The sequence below is a fragment of the Sitophilus oryzae genome, unplaced genomic scaffold (genome assembly GCF_002938485.1).
Source record: "Sitophilus oryzae breed Bouriz unplaced genomic scaffold, Soryzae_2.0 scaffold_1443_pilon_pilon, whole genome shotgun sequence".
In the NCBI taxonomy this organism is placed as follows: Eukaryota; Metazoa; Arthropoda; class Insecta; order Coleoptera; family Curculionidae; genus Sitophilus; species Sitophilus oryzae.
This window is the reverse complement of record NW_022146108.1, coordinates 693,609-709,048: the sequence shown is the minus strand read 5'-3', so window position 1 is coordinate 709,048 and position 15,440 is coordinate 693,609.

Below are 15,440 nucleotides of genomic sequence, written 5' to 3'. Positions count from 1 at the left end.
AAAATATATTTTGTTGATAATATGGCAACATTGGTAGTAGATTGCATTTACAGGAAAGAAAATCCAGAAAAGATTAAGTGGTTCTCAAAATTTTAGCAAAAAATCATTTTTTTTGAAATTTTTAAAGTAAAATATTTCGGTTATTTTATTACAGTTGAAGGTTGGAACCTTTGGTATTACACAGCAAAATAAAATTACACTAAATCACCACAATACACCAAAACACTTTTACTTTTACACTGGACGCGCGTTTCGCTAACCATGTTAGCATCATAAGCAGATGATTATAAACTGACAGTTTAACAGTTTAAACAGTTTATAATCATCTGCTGATGATGCTAACATGGTTAGCGAAACGCGCGTCCAGTGTAAAAGTAAAGGTGTTTTGGTGTATTGTGGTGATTTAGTGTAATTTTATTCGGTTATTTTAGATTTATTTGAAAAACGGTAAAGAGAAAATATGCTTCTTTTATCGAGATCTACAAGGCCTCAAAATATTTGCATTTATTTAAGACTCACCCTGTATACAAGGTACTACAAATTCGAGCATTGCTATCTCGGAAACCGTAATAGATACGAAGATAATTAAATTAGGGCAAAGTTGCGCCTTGGGATGTTCACCAAGATGCCATCAAAAATGTTTTAACAATTTCAAGGTTTGCTGAGTTTTTTTTGGAAAAAAACCGGTTTTTTGAAAATCCATGTTATTTTTTCCTGTAGTTACTTTTTAGAAAATCAAAAACTCATCAAAAAACTCAAAATCAAAAGACTCATTTTTAAATTTTTTATGCATTCTATATTTCAAATTAGGTCATATTTTTTTCATCGGAGCCAGATTAATTTTAAACGACCAAATTAAAATTTTTTATATCATAATACCTTAAAAAACATCTTTTTCCTGATTCAATGTAAACTAATCCTCAGAAACCCCAAAATTTCATGCTTTTGTGGATGCTTTGCCTCCCCCAATTCGCCAGTGGAATCTAAAGCAATAAGTGAGCATCAAACGATTCTCTTTGATTCGGAGGAAATCGTTTTCTTATGGTGATTTTCTTTAGAATTACTTATTTAATCGGATTGGAGTACGAACAATGAATAATTTAAAATAGCTGGTTCAGAAAAAACATTGGAATAATAAAACTTATGTAATAGGTTTGGTTTGGAACATTAGATATGGTGTACAAAACGTCGGTATCGTTTTTCAAACCGAATAAAATATAGTAAAGCCCTTACTAAACACATTACAGCATTTAACAATATTCATATTTCCTTTCATATTAATATCCAATACCAATCTCACCAAAAATCTACGAAAAAAAACATTCTCTTTCAAATTAAATCCTATATTTTAGGTTATGTTTTATTTAGCATCCCATCTGGGAACATCAACTACGAACAAATACGGCTCGGTTTCAATAGATCTTTTGATGTCGCGTTCCTGAAAAGAATTTCCACCCGTTCAATGTAAATTAATCCTCGGAAAATCCAAAATACCGTGTCTTTTTGATGTTTTGTTGGCCGTTTTCTCTTACAGTAAATTGCAAAGCAACAAATGAATGTTACAAGAACCCTTGTTCTTAACCGGAAGCCGCCTTTTTGCAGTTTTCTATAGAATTAAGTTAATCAGATTGAAAGAGGACGTAGAACAAAAGAGTCTGGATAATAAGTTTGTCAAAAGTAATGGTTGACGAGACCTTTAGATGAAATTTGAGTTAGTTTTACAAGTAATTTATTTGTTAATTAAATGTAATTTAACGGTTTTATAATGGATGCTGCATATATCATACTTACTTACTTACTGCCATTACTCGCTGACGAGTATTTGACACGCATCAGAAGATGGTTACGCAAGGCGTTTTCTTTCATGAGCTTTTCTGTGACTGAAAGGCTCGATATGTGATGTTATCTGCCTACCGCACTCCGGACATTCAAAAATCTCATTACTTTGTTGCCTCTTTACTTTTTGGTTGACGATGAGTGACGCTGAGTTTACAATTCTCCTCCATTGCATTCTATTGTGCGCTGCTTCCTCCCACTGATGCTGCATACTTATCCTCTTTACGTTTTCATGGAAAATATATTTGTATCTTTTGAGTTATCCACCCGATTTCCGCTTACCCTCTACAAGCTCACCGTAAAGAAGAGATTTTGGTAGGCGGTTTTCTTGCGTGGCCAGCCCATCTTAAGTGGGATTTAGTAATCATGGCTTCAGCGCTCTCGCAGCTTGCTTTTTCAAGGACTGATGCGTTTGAAACATGGTGGTACCATTTGATTCTTAACAGTTGTCTAAGGTATCTCTGCTGCAACTTGTTTAATGCGCTCGTTTATCGGCGTTATGGCACCCAGGTTTCGCTTCCGTATAACATGGTGGGGATTATTATTGCTCGGTACACTGTAAGTTTCTTTTTTGTGCTCAAGTCATGATTGTAGAAAACCCTGTCTTTTAATTTCCAGAATGCTTTCGAGGCGTTGCTAGTTCTGTGCTGAATTTCAGAATCGATATTGGCCTTTTCCGAAATCATTACCTACTACTTATCATATATCAAACATAGCTCACCGTATAAACATTCCAATTCTTCAACAAATTATTATTAATATTGATTCTAGACTGTCAACATCAGAAGAAAACCAACGGCCTAAAAAACTAATAGTGGAGGGAAAAGTAAACGGAAAAATCTGAATCGGTTGAAATTTCAACGCAACAACTAAAAATGTGATAGTGTCTTTTGCAGATTCACTATTCTTGCTGCATATTTTTAGGGTAGTTTTGGTTGAGTCCAGATCATCCCGAGTTATCCATATTTGGTATATTGCTCTCACATTGTATTTGCTCTTCATCCTCCAACATGTTTGATAGTGAAAAGATCGAATTTAATAAGCATAAAGTTTTCAAACATAGGTTCTAAAAGCAAAAAACAATGTCACAGTCTAAATTTATATACCATATTGTAAACTATTTAATATTTCAGTCACTTAAAAAGTTAATTTGTATTGAACAATTGCCGACCACTAAAGCAAATTTGGTCTATTATACTTGATGGGTATATTCTGTGTATGCAAATACTTCCTCCAGATTTTGGGTTCAACCGATTTATTCTCAAAATCTGAAACATCTACATATAAAAAGTAGCACAGGTCATTATATAATATAATAATTATAATAAACTTTACCCTTAGAATTACTTCTATTACAATTAATCTCCATTGGCATACATTTCCATGATAAATAATCAACTTCCCAACAGTTTTTAAATGATGTAATACTTCCTCATCATGCGAAAAGAAAATATTTTTGTTAGCACACAAAAGACAAACTATATGTTGGTTCATTTTCAGATTAGTTACTTGGATCCTCATATTGCTCTTCATCCTTCAACATATTTGATAGTGAAAAGACCGCATTTAGTGATCATGAAAACCCTCGAAACATTTTGAGGTGAGTTTATAGAAAGTTTTCAAACATAGGTTTTAATTTTCATGATGTTTTATAGGGTTCCAGGAGGGAAATAATTCTTCCATTAGGAAAGTTACAGCCTACTGTGTTCCCCAGAGGCATGATTAGGATAATGATTAGTCAAAGAGGGACTCAAAGAGCCCCATCTTTTCATGATATTTTGACGACCTTTCGTACACTACGAAACCCCATCCTCAATGAATAAAATTAAAAAAAAATTGTCCTATGCGAGCGACGGTGCACACGGTCCCACCCTGAAAAGCAGGATACGACGTTTCGTTTACATCTTCATCAGGGTGGGACTAAGGATTTGATATTGAAGAAAAATGTGGGTCGATTTCGGCATAATTGGGGACGGACTACATGATGACGCCCTCGGCATTTCGAACCGAGGCCTTTAAATGGACGAAATCATTTTTTAAAATCAGGATTTTTCTTAATTATGGGTTGATTGGAACCAAACTCAGCACATGGATAGAGGTAATAATGGAGTCCTCTGACAGACAGACAGACAAAAATAAGAAGAAGTTTCACTTCAAATATGCGCAAATAGAGCATACAATTTTTTTTATTCAAAGAATATACCCTAAAATATAGTATTCAATTCTCGTACCAGTGATTTTTAACAATTGATTCCGCTCCTTTATTGTCACATTTAATTTTTTTGCCCCAAAACTCTCCATCTATTCTACACGCGTCCTATTTTCTCACACCGGTTTCTCTAATTTCTCTCACTTTGACGCTCCCGTATCGAACCCTTTTGCCGAGAAAAATCACGATTTTTCCATTTTCCGGCAAAAGGACTGTGCTAAAAGCCGAAGGAGTCAGGTACAGAGGAAAAGTGAACTGCAGTCGTTGGCGGTCTTCTTTTTTACTTCTCTATTTTCCTGCTGCTTTTTGTCCTTCTTCGTTCCCTTTCGAGTCGCAGGGACATTCGCATTCGGAGCCTGAAAAGGTTCACACTGGCGAGAGACGTAGGTGTCGTGTAACGCTAAAATAACGCCGAACCTTGTGAGGCATAATCTGCGACCACTATATCAAAGAAATGCGGCGTGTTAAAGAAAGGAATAGACCGTCTACACCAAGGAGAAGTGGAACATAAAATTATTAATAATAATGTTAAGCGTGTGTCAGACGAAAAGACTAAATTCGATAATAGATAGATGGAGTTTGTTCAAAAAGGCTGTAGGATACCTCGGTGGGTATTTCTAGTGGTATTACCAGCTGCAGATATTTTTTTAACGAAAACGTTTTATACAGGCGGTGTTATGAAGCGGCAAAGAAACAGGGATTGGAGAGTTTGGGCCTAGAACTAAATAATATGAACAAATGGGCATTTACCCTAGCATCCTACAGGCAAAAATCTACGCTATCGAAAGATGCCTACCAGTTATCTTAGATAGGAACTATCGGAAAAAAGAAATAGGTATCTTATTTGATAGTCAAGCAGCGACAAAAGCGATTATTCCGTATCAATCAATTCGAAGATTGATGAATGCCTAAGGAAGCTGAACAAATTAGGCAAAGAAAACAAAATCTAGTTAGGTTCTACATTCTACATTCTATATTCTACATTCTACATTCTACATTCTACATTCTACATTCTACATTCTACATTCTACATTCTACATTCTACATTCTACATTCTACATTCTACATTCTACATTCTACATTCTACATTCTACACTCTACATTCTACATTCTACATTCTACATTCTACATCCTACATCCTACATCCTACATCCTACATCCTACATCCTACATCCTACATCCTACATTCTACATTCTACATTCTACATTCTACATTCTACATCCTACATCCTACATCCTACATTCTACATTCTACATTCTACATTCTACATTCTACATTCTACATTCTACATCCTACATCCTACATCCTACATCCTACATCCTACATCCTACATCCTACATCCTACATCCTACATCCTACATCCTACATCCTACATCCTACATCCTACATCCTACATCCTACATCCTACATCTCTACATCTCATCCTACATCTCTACATCCTACATCCTACATCCTACATCCTACATCCTACATCCTACATCCTACATCCTACATCCTACATCCTACATCCTACATCCTACATCCTACATCCTACATCCTACATCCTACATCCTATATCCTACTTCCTACGTCTTGCGTCCTACGTCTTACGTCCTACGTCATACGTCCTACGTCCTACGTCCTACGTCCTACGTCCTACGTCCTACGTCCTACGTCCTACGTCCTACGTCCTACGTCCTACGTCCTACGTCCTACGTCCTACGTCCTACGTCCTACGTCCTACATCCTACATCCTACATCCTACATCCTACATCCTACATCCTACATCCTACATCCTACATCCTACATCCTACATCCTACATCCTACATCCTACATCCTACATCCTACATCCTACATCCTACATCCTACATCCTACATCCTACATCCTACATCCTACATCCTACATCCTACATCCTACATCCTACATCCTACATCCTACATCCTACATCCTACATCCTACATCCTACATCCTACATCCTACATCCTACATCCTACATCCTACATCCTACATCCTACATCCTACATCCTACATCCTGTTCTCAATTATTTCCTGTTCTAAACATTTTTGGCGCCCATTTGAAGTGTAAAACTTTTGCTACAGCAGCGCCATCTTAACTTCGCTCGCTCTGATGACCACTTTTCAATATATACGAAGATAATTCTCTTTATCGGTGCACACGGTCCCATAAAACATTCTACATTCATACCAACAGGTATGGTAGGCTATTAAGATCGGCAAAAAAAAAGGTTTTTAAATTCACTCAAAATGACAAAATATTTTCATGGTGTCTGTCTGTCTGTCTGTCTGTCTGTCTGTCCAAATTCGGCACAAAAATACTCTGGCACCCGAGAATCTAGTCATTATTTTTGAGAGTGGGCCCTGAACTGCTCCCGCCTTCTTGCTGACACTGGAGATATGCTCTTTGTAGTTGCGCTCTCATCCAAGACCACTCCAAGGTGCCGGATATGGGGTTGCGACTTGATATCATGGTCGCCTACTCTGATGGTGATGGTCTCCATTTTCTATATTTTCGAGGGGTGTCTCACTCGGGTAAAAAATGTACACGTACTGCCAAAATATCCTTCCACTGCTAAGCGACTGCCAATGACTATGAAGACTGCCTATGGCTGCCATATGTAAATACTCTGGCACCCGAGAATCTAGTCATTAGTTTTTGGTGGGGGTGGGGGGTTGGTAAGGGAGTATGGGAGGGGGTTAAGTAAGTAAGGGGGTTCGCAGTTTTTGAGATAAAACAAATTGGAAAAATTCCTTTACTTTGAAACTAAAAGAACTATCTACCAACTTTTTATTGACATATTTTAGCATGGGCTGCTATACCTGCCTCCCGGCGCGGCGCCAATTATTTTTTAATAAAATAAAAATAAATTTTTCAGTTTTATACAGTTTTTTTCACAATATTTTGAAATAATCACTTGTAACAAACAACTTATTTCTTTGTAAAATAAAATAATTTACTTTGAAATTAAAATGACAGACCCTGTCATTGTCAATCTATCACTGTCAAGGATTTTCTCGTTGGACAGACTATACCCTCCATAGATGAGATACAGCGTTCCAAAAAAAACCGTAAATAATTTCCATTGGCGCAGACGGTCTATGACCGGAAAAAAGTCCGTCCGTTATTCAACGGTCCTCTGCCCGACCGCGTGATTCATGGAGTCGGTGGAAAAACATTTTGCGCCGACAGAAATATGGTCCAGAAGCGGTGCCGTTCGGGAAAAGCTGCGCGACTTTTACAATAATAATAATATATAAGTGTGGAAAAACTAGTGGAAAGCCCGGGGCCGGCCTTTGTCGACTCTTCCTCGCTTTTCCGTTCGGAAAATGAAAAAAGTCGCCCCGGAATGACAAAAGGTCGTCAATTTCGATGAGAGATTTTTGGTTTTAGTTTGTCGTTGCGTTTTGGTTGAAAAATATCGTCTGGTCTTTTATATTAAAGATTTGCGCGAGTCAGAGATTTATAATCTAGAATCGTATGTTTTTTTCCAAATTTCCACCTACTCCTATCAAAAAGCTCGACTTCATCTAAGTTCCTCGCGGTCATCGCCTGATTGATGTTATCCCGCCAACTCCTTTTTTATCGTCCTCTCTGTCTTCTTTCCAACGGCGTACATTCTAATATTATTCTGGGCCATATGTCAACGTTTACTCACTTGACATATCCAAACCAAGTTAGTTCTCTTTTTTTATGTCTTCGTCTATGTTTCTATCCATTTGAATCTGAATTCGGATGACGTCGTTCTTTATTCTTAATAGTTCTAATATTCCATAGCTTCTTAAAAATCCATTTCAGTTGCCATAAGTGTATTTTTATTTTCTTTTGTAACATCCAATATTTTCGAACTGTAGAGGGTTACACTTTGAACTAGGCTACTATAAATCTTTTAATTTTTTTATTCCAGAAAAGAGAATTAAATCTTTTACATTTTTTTATTCTTTCTTGTATTGCTTTTTTGTTGTTTCTTTTTTTTATTAAATATTATTCCAAGGTATTTACTAGATTTAATCCGTTTATCGTACCAGTATCTAAGATTAGATCCTTTATCTCTTCATTGTCTACTATGAAGTATTCACAAAACGAGAGATTCATCTGAAGACCTACCTCGCTTGGAGCTCAAGTAACTGAGATCGTCTTCGTCTTCAGAAATAACAATCTGCGAAGATCAATGTAAATAACATGTCATCTCCCACTTTTAGCCCTATATTTTTGAATTTTTATACCCAAGTCTGTCCAAGTAGATTTTGAAAAGTTTAGGTGATAAGCATCATCTTTGTCTTAATTCTTTTATTTTTATGGTATTAAAAGATTTGGTAACATCATTTCCTATCTTAATTCTTGTAGAGTTATTTTTATAATACGTTTGTGCAGCCTAAATAAAATATTGGATTGATCTCTAAGTTTTCCATCTCCTTTCACAATCTTGAGATAGGTATGCTATTACAAGTTTCTTCCGGATCTATTAAAGCAACATGGATTTCTAACGCTGTACTCTCATTTCTTACCACATATTTTTTTCAATTGTTATGCGCAATTCTAATGAGTTTCAAGTTTGTCTATCGAAACAAATTTCACGTCAAATTTAAGAAAAAACTTAGTGTAAATAAAATTCATCTTTATCCACCTCTTCAATTCCAAGTACTCTAACTCGTAACTTTTCGCTCAATCGTATACCGCCGTCATTTTGATATAGAAAGTTTTCTGTCCACTATTCAAGTCCTTGGATCATTAGAGAGCATTTAATTGTAAAATGCTTATAATATCTACCAAGAGAAAACCATTGGAAATAATATGTTTACTTCCGGTTCATAATCGCTAACGTGAAGTCTTGTAGACCTTGACGACACATTTTTCACATATTACCAAATTGCACTTGGCAAGATGCTGTCAACTGTCTAAGAAACTTTGTAGTCATAGCTCCGAGAGATACTTAGCATCCCACTGCACATTTTTCGTGCGTTATTGCAAGTTAGCGGTTAGTTAATAATTAAGGTTAATAGCCATAATTAATTTAGGTTTTGGGAAAAAAAGTCCATCCTAAATTAGCGTTACTTTAAGGATATTGACGCAAAAATGCCTAAAGAAGCTGAAAAAATTAGGCAAACAAAATAAGGTCCTCCTACTCTGGGTGCCAGCCCACTAAGGGATAGGAAGCAATGAAAAATCAACCGTTTGGAAGACTAAACGGTCTTAGACATTCCTCCAACGGTCTTAGAAATCCAAATTTTACAGAGAAGTAATTTGGCAGCAAGTAAGAACAGTCTTCAGATTGTCACGGGGTTTTTAACAGGACCCTGTATCTTCAATGAACGACTGATATTGGAGATGGAGAACTACCCTCTATAAAACCGTCCCAGATACTGGCTTTTGTCAAAGTCCTGGGACTGTATGATGAGTTATGATTCAAGAAAGGGGGACACAATGGATCTGTAAGGTCGAAGTGATTAACCCCCCTCCCACTCATTCTAAATTCTAAAAATTCTAAATCTTCAATGAACACCTCAGTAAATTGAAGCTAAGTACCAACAACAAATGCAGATTTTGTGGGAAAAATGGGGTAACACCAGGACACCTTATAATTGAGTGCGCTGAGACAAACATTCTTGCCGTAAACTTTAGTACGACTGATATCGGAGATGGAGAAATAACCTCCGTAAAACCGTCTCAGATACTGGCTTTTGTCAAAGTCGACTGTGTGATGAGTTAATACTCAAGGAACACAATCGATCTGTAAGGTGTCAGTGATTATATAACCACCCTACCATACATACTACAACGATATATTTAAAGAAATCTTCATAACACTGAAATAAATATATTAGTTATTTGGCACAATTTATATCAGTTCTGAATAAACAACATTAATTTTAATTTCACGAAAGCGGGCGTGCTCGTGTTATATAATATTTCCCAAACAAACTTTTCATCGGATGAAAACTAGATAACAAAGACTTAAATCCGGCCATTGTAACGCACGAGACGTTATGTGTCGCATCGCTTTGAAACTTTTTTCATTATGGTTGGAAAAGCTGACAACAGCCGGATTAGTTTTTCAGACTTTTTACTTAGCGGATTCCTATTATTACTGTTATTATTGTTGGATATGTGTCCTTAAATATAATCTCTAGAATTTATATATGAATCTATATAAATGTTTTTCTACTTATATCCTACTTTTCTCCACTTATTTCGTTAGTTTTATGATATTAAATTCCCGTGGTGTATTGGCTCTTCTACACATTGGCAAATGCCAATATTGCTCGCTAAAGTTTATGGCCAATACTCTTCGTATACCGATCTGGTCATCGAAACTGGTCATTGAAAAAGCGAGCCTAAGGTTTCATCCTTGTGAAAATAAGTTATGTCTGATCGCTCTGGGATCTTGGACTATTAGTTACTCATTTTACTATAGCCTGTAATAGATTCTTAAACAGCTGTCTAACAGAAATGAGCATTATTGAATAGTTTAGATATATTATCTTCATTTATAGATTTATTTCTCGTACGGACCGACAACACTGTATGCCGCCTTTTATTTTGTCTCTCTGTCTGTTAACTGGTCATATATATTTTATTTCTGTCGTATGCATTCAAGTTAAATAACTCGTTTATTTTTAATTTACTTTAAAAATGGCAAAGAGAAAATGTGTTTTTTTGGCCAGATCTACCACCCTTTAAAATACTTGCGCTTATTTCTGGGATACACTGAATTTTCAGAAAAGTAACACATGTTGCTTTTCAATAAATGATTAATACATTTGTTAATACATCATAAATATTTTTAATATATTTAATGTTTTCAACAATTACCCCCTACTCGATTGATTTATTTCCGAAATTTAGCTTCCGCATATCGGATTTTCCTAACGTCAATCATCTAATGTGACGTTTTTAATATCCAATTTTGGAAAGATTACGCCCACTGGGGTTTGTTTACCCCACTTCACTCCCCCAATCCCCCCATTTTCAACAGTAGACAGTACAAAAAAATATTAAAGCCGCTTTTGCCTAAATTGGACGAAAAATTTTCGGTTTTTTAATTTTGCGTTTATTTTTGTTTTCTGCCTGTGTGCGATTCAGCCGCATTAGGTTTAGACAGGTGACATTTACAAAACTACTTGATTGACGTACTTATTAGTTACTGTTTGGTGCACATTTAAAAATAGTAATATTTATTGCTTTAGTTTATTTTTTTTTGTAATGCTTCTATAATATCAAAAAATTTATTGTACGTATTTTTGTATCATTAGTAATTTATTCTGTACTTAGATTAGATTATATTTTATTGGCTTGCTTCACGGCGACCCTTTTAGATCAATTGTGTGTTCTTCTTCTGATCTCTAGGTTACAATCTCCAGTCCTATCCTTTTTTGATAATTTGTCTAATAACTTTCTGACTAAATCCTCCTTATAGCGCTTTGTAGCTTATCATGACTTATCATTGCCTAAAACAAAGAATCCCACATTTATCAGGCTGTCGTATTGACATAAAATATATTCTTGAGTTTCTTTTTCAGAGTGATATCTAAATAATACGTCAATCCCAACAGCTTTAGCTGCTTGTTAAGTATACAATGCCCTGGTATTAGACCCACTACAGCTTTGACAGTCTTCCTGTCTTTGCTTATCAATAGTAATCATAGTTATTAACACAATACAATCGAAAACAACTTTAAAAAATAAAGATATGTGAATCGTGTACGCTAATATTATGAAAATAGATTAATTTTTAAGTCAAAAATGTAAGCAAAATTTAAAAATGTTTTTATCTCTAATAGGGATTCCCCAAAAAATATGATACAAAAATAAAAGTAAAGAGTTTTCACAGCAAATCGACTGTTTTTTCGAAATGTTCTTTGGTTGCTGGATTGTTCTTTGGTTGCTGGATTTGTATTGGATTTAGATTTTTATTGCTAGTAGTGGTAGAAGACCGGTTCTGCATCAGGGGAGGTGGTAAAGTGACATCAAGCTGACATAAAACATTACAAAATGGCCAAAACGCTACTAAACGAGCAAAACACCTTTAAACAAAAATAAAATGCAGTAAAGCTCATAATAAAAAACTAGTTTTGTTCTTGTTTAAACCGGCTTATCTGTTGTTCTTTAGCTATTGATTTTTGTTTACATATATGTTTTTTTCTTTTTTATTGGTGTTTTTTAACATTTTTAAGAGAATCTGAATAAATTAGGCAAAAAGTGCGCCGAGACGACAAACATTCTTGCCACAAACTTTGGTACGACTGATATCGAAGATGAAGAAATAACCTCTGTAAACCCGTTTGAGATACTAGCTTTTGTCAAAGCCCTGAGACTGTATGATGAGTAATAACTCAAGAAAAAGGGAGACACTACTGGGTGTGTCTCAAAAGAAGCACACTCTTATAACTTTTTTATTTTTTCAGATAAAAAATCGAGATTTGGTATGTTAGTATATGACATAAATTTGGATTGATTGACGTATTCAGTTTTTTTCCGTCACTTCCTGTTTCACCAGAAATGACTACAACTTTTGATTTTTAAAGGACACTCTCGGTATTTTGTTACTTTATTTGATAGAAAATGGCACTCTGATTAGAAAGACATATCATATGTTCGAATATGGTTTATTTGAAATTGCAACATGCGATTCATAACGACAATTTGACTCGAAATACCAAGTGTGTGATATCAAATTATTCCTAAAAAATATCTCTTCCAAATATGCTAATAAGCCACCCTCGTTCCATTTGAAAAAAATGAGGTATGACTAAAAATACGATTTGGGCATCTTTTAACAGACCAGGACAAGACACTAAAAACATTAGACGATCAAATCTCTTTTTCCAAAGCTCCTTGATTAAACATTAGTATTTTTAACACGTCCATGTACTCTAGATGAAATTTAAAATTCAAGTTTGTTTTATGCGAAAATGTCAAAAGTTTGATATGTCATTTTATTCAGAGTGTCATTTTCTATCGCAAAAATACCGAGGATGCCATTTAAAAATTAAAAGTTTTAGACAAAACTAACTAGAGACGCATCCGGTATATCTATCTGGTCGCAGTGATTATCTCCCCCCTCCTATACAATTTACATCTACATCTACAGCCTCCACCTTCACTGATGTAGAAACCATCTACTGAACCTGCTATTGCTTTTTTATTTGTTTAATATTGTTCTGATAAAACATTATAGGCAAATTTATTTAAACACTTTATAAATTGTCAAAATTTATAGAGCTACATCGATTTTCTGTCCATTGCCTACAATCCCATGCCGATACAAACTCACAGAAACAACTCGAAAACAAGCCAAATTAGATGCAAACTGCAAAGTTTTCCTCGTCCATCAGGAACTTGGGAGAAGAAAATCTTTCTCGTCACTTCTGGATTGTTCGAAACAGACGAAAGAAATAGATAAACAGATAAAGTTTCCTTATAAAGTAATAAAAACATAGACATGTCGTCAATTGAATTGAATTTAAGATTGGTGTTTTTTTTTCAATGAAAAAATTGGACTATTTTATTTTTCAATAAAAAAACTAAATTTTTTATACACTGACCGTCACGAAAAATGGACCCATTATTGCTCGGTACACTGCAAGTTTCGTTTTGTGCCCAAGTCATATTGTAGAAAACCCTGTCGTTTAATTTCCAGAAAGCTCTTGAGGCGCTGCTAATTCTGTGCTGAATTTCAGAGTCGATATTGGCCTTTTCCAAAATCAAACTGCCAAGGTAATTGAATTCTGCTACATATTACAATAGTTTTCCGATTTTTATATCCGATTTTTATAGCACTGTTATGATTTTCCGGGGGTGTGCACATGATTTTAGTTTTAGCAATGTTCAGCTTAAAGCCCAGGTATATGTGTTCAGCATTTCTTGTAATTGCTGTAACGTTTTTGCAACTTGAGTGCAGTCATCAGCGTATTGAATTTCTGTTGTAAAGTTTATACGTGTTTTTGTCCTGAGTCTTTTTATGTTGAACAGACTGTCCTCCATACCTGTATCTAACACCCATTCCTCTTTCCTGCAGTTTGCTGTCCACTACAATAGAGAGCGCTGCCATGAATATGTTGAATAGGAGAGGAGCTAAGACACATCCCTGCCTAACTCCTGTATTTATCAAGAAGGGATCGCTCAGTGATCCATGATATGACACTCTTGACTTGTTGTTATGCAGGCTTTTACACACTGTAAGAAATTTGTTGGGTACTCCGAACTTTAGCATAATTGCCCAAAGTGCATCTCTGTTTACAGAGTTAAAGTTTTTTGTTAGGTCGATGAATACAACATAAAGTTTACTCTACTGCTACTTTTTCCTGTAATTGGCGGCCGGAGAATATGGAGTCAATGGTACCGCTGTTGGTGCAAAAGCTCGTTTGTGATTCTGGAAGGATTTTTTCTATATGTGTAAGTATGTATGTAGACAGTATTGAAATTCCCCGGTTGTTTCCGCAATCTGATGCACTTCTTTTGTTCTTAAATATGTTCACTATATTCACGTTGTGAAGTCGTTAGGTACTTTTCCACTTTCCTGTAATAACATCAAAGTTTATTACAGAGATGTTGCAATAAAGAGTTTATTACATTGATTTTGCAATAACAACAAAATTTAGTATTGCTTTTTAAATGAATGTGCTATTCGATATCAAAGTTTATCATTGTACGTATGCTAACTTTATAATTATATTTTTCTTGGCTCTAAGTGTTTAACCCCCTACCGCTACTATTTCTAACTAAACTTTCCAACTAGTTGCTGGTATGTTCATTTATCAAACTCGCTTGAAACTTACACAAATGAAGCTAATCGGAACTGTAGTCTGGCCTAGGTCGGTGCAAACAGTTTAGTAGGTTTTGATGAATGAAAGTAATAAGCAAAGAGGACATTTGCAGGAAATTTGTTTGGTTTAAGTTAAAATTGCTTATTTTAACTTAGAAGTAAATAAGTAAACTTTTAAAAAAGTAACGCAAAAAGAGTATCAAAGAATGAACTAAAATTTTGTTTGCGTTTCATAGATGATTCTTTACACTTTTAATAAATACAACTTACTAAATTGTTTTTTTATGTGTCTTTTGTTTTATAATTTTTTATGATTTTAATTTGATGATTTTCTTGTCGGTTTTTGTTTTCTAGTTGATTAATTTTCCAAATCCTAACAGAAACCAGCTTGTCAGTGGCTTTTTGCTAGTAAAACAAGCCTTTAGAGGCAAACAAGGAAAAGAATGAACTATTTAATATGTGTAAATACATTCAAGAACACTGAATGTCTATACAGGGTTCGGCAATAGTGCGTAGCTTCTAGAATAAAAACAAAATTGAGAATTTTGATTAACTGCAAACCTAAAGTATGTACAAGGATATGTTTAAGAAAAATAATTTAATTTCTATAGGGTGGCTCAAAAAAGTTTGAG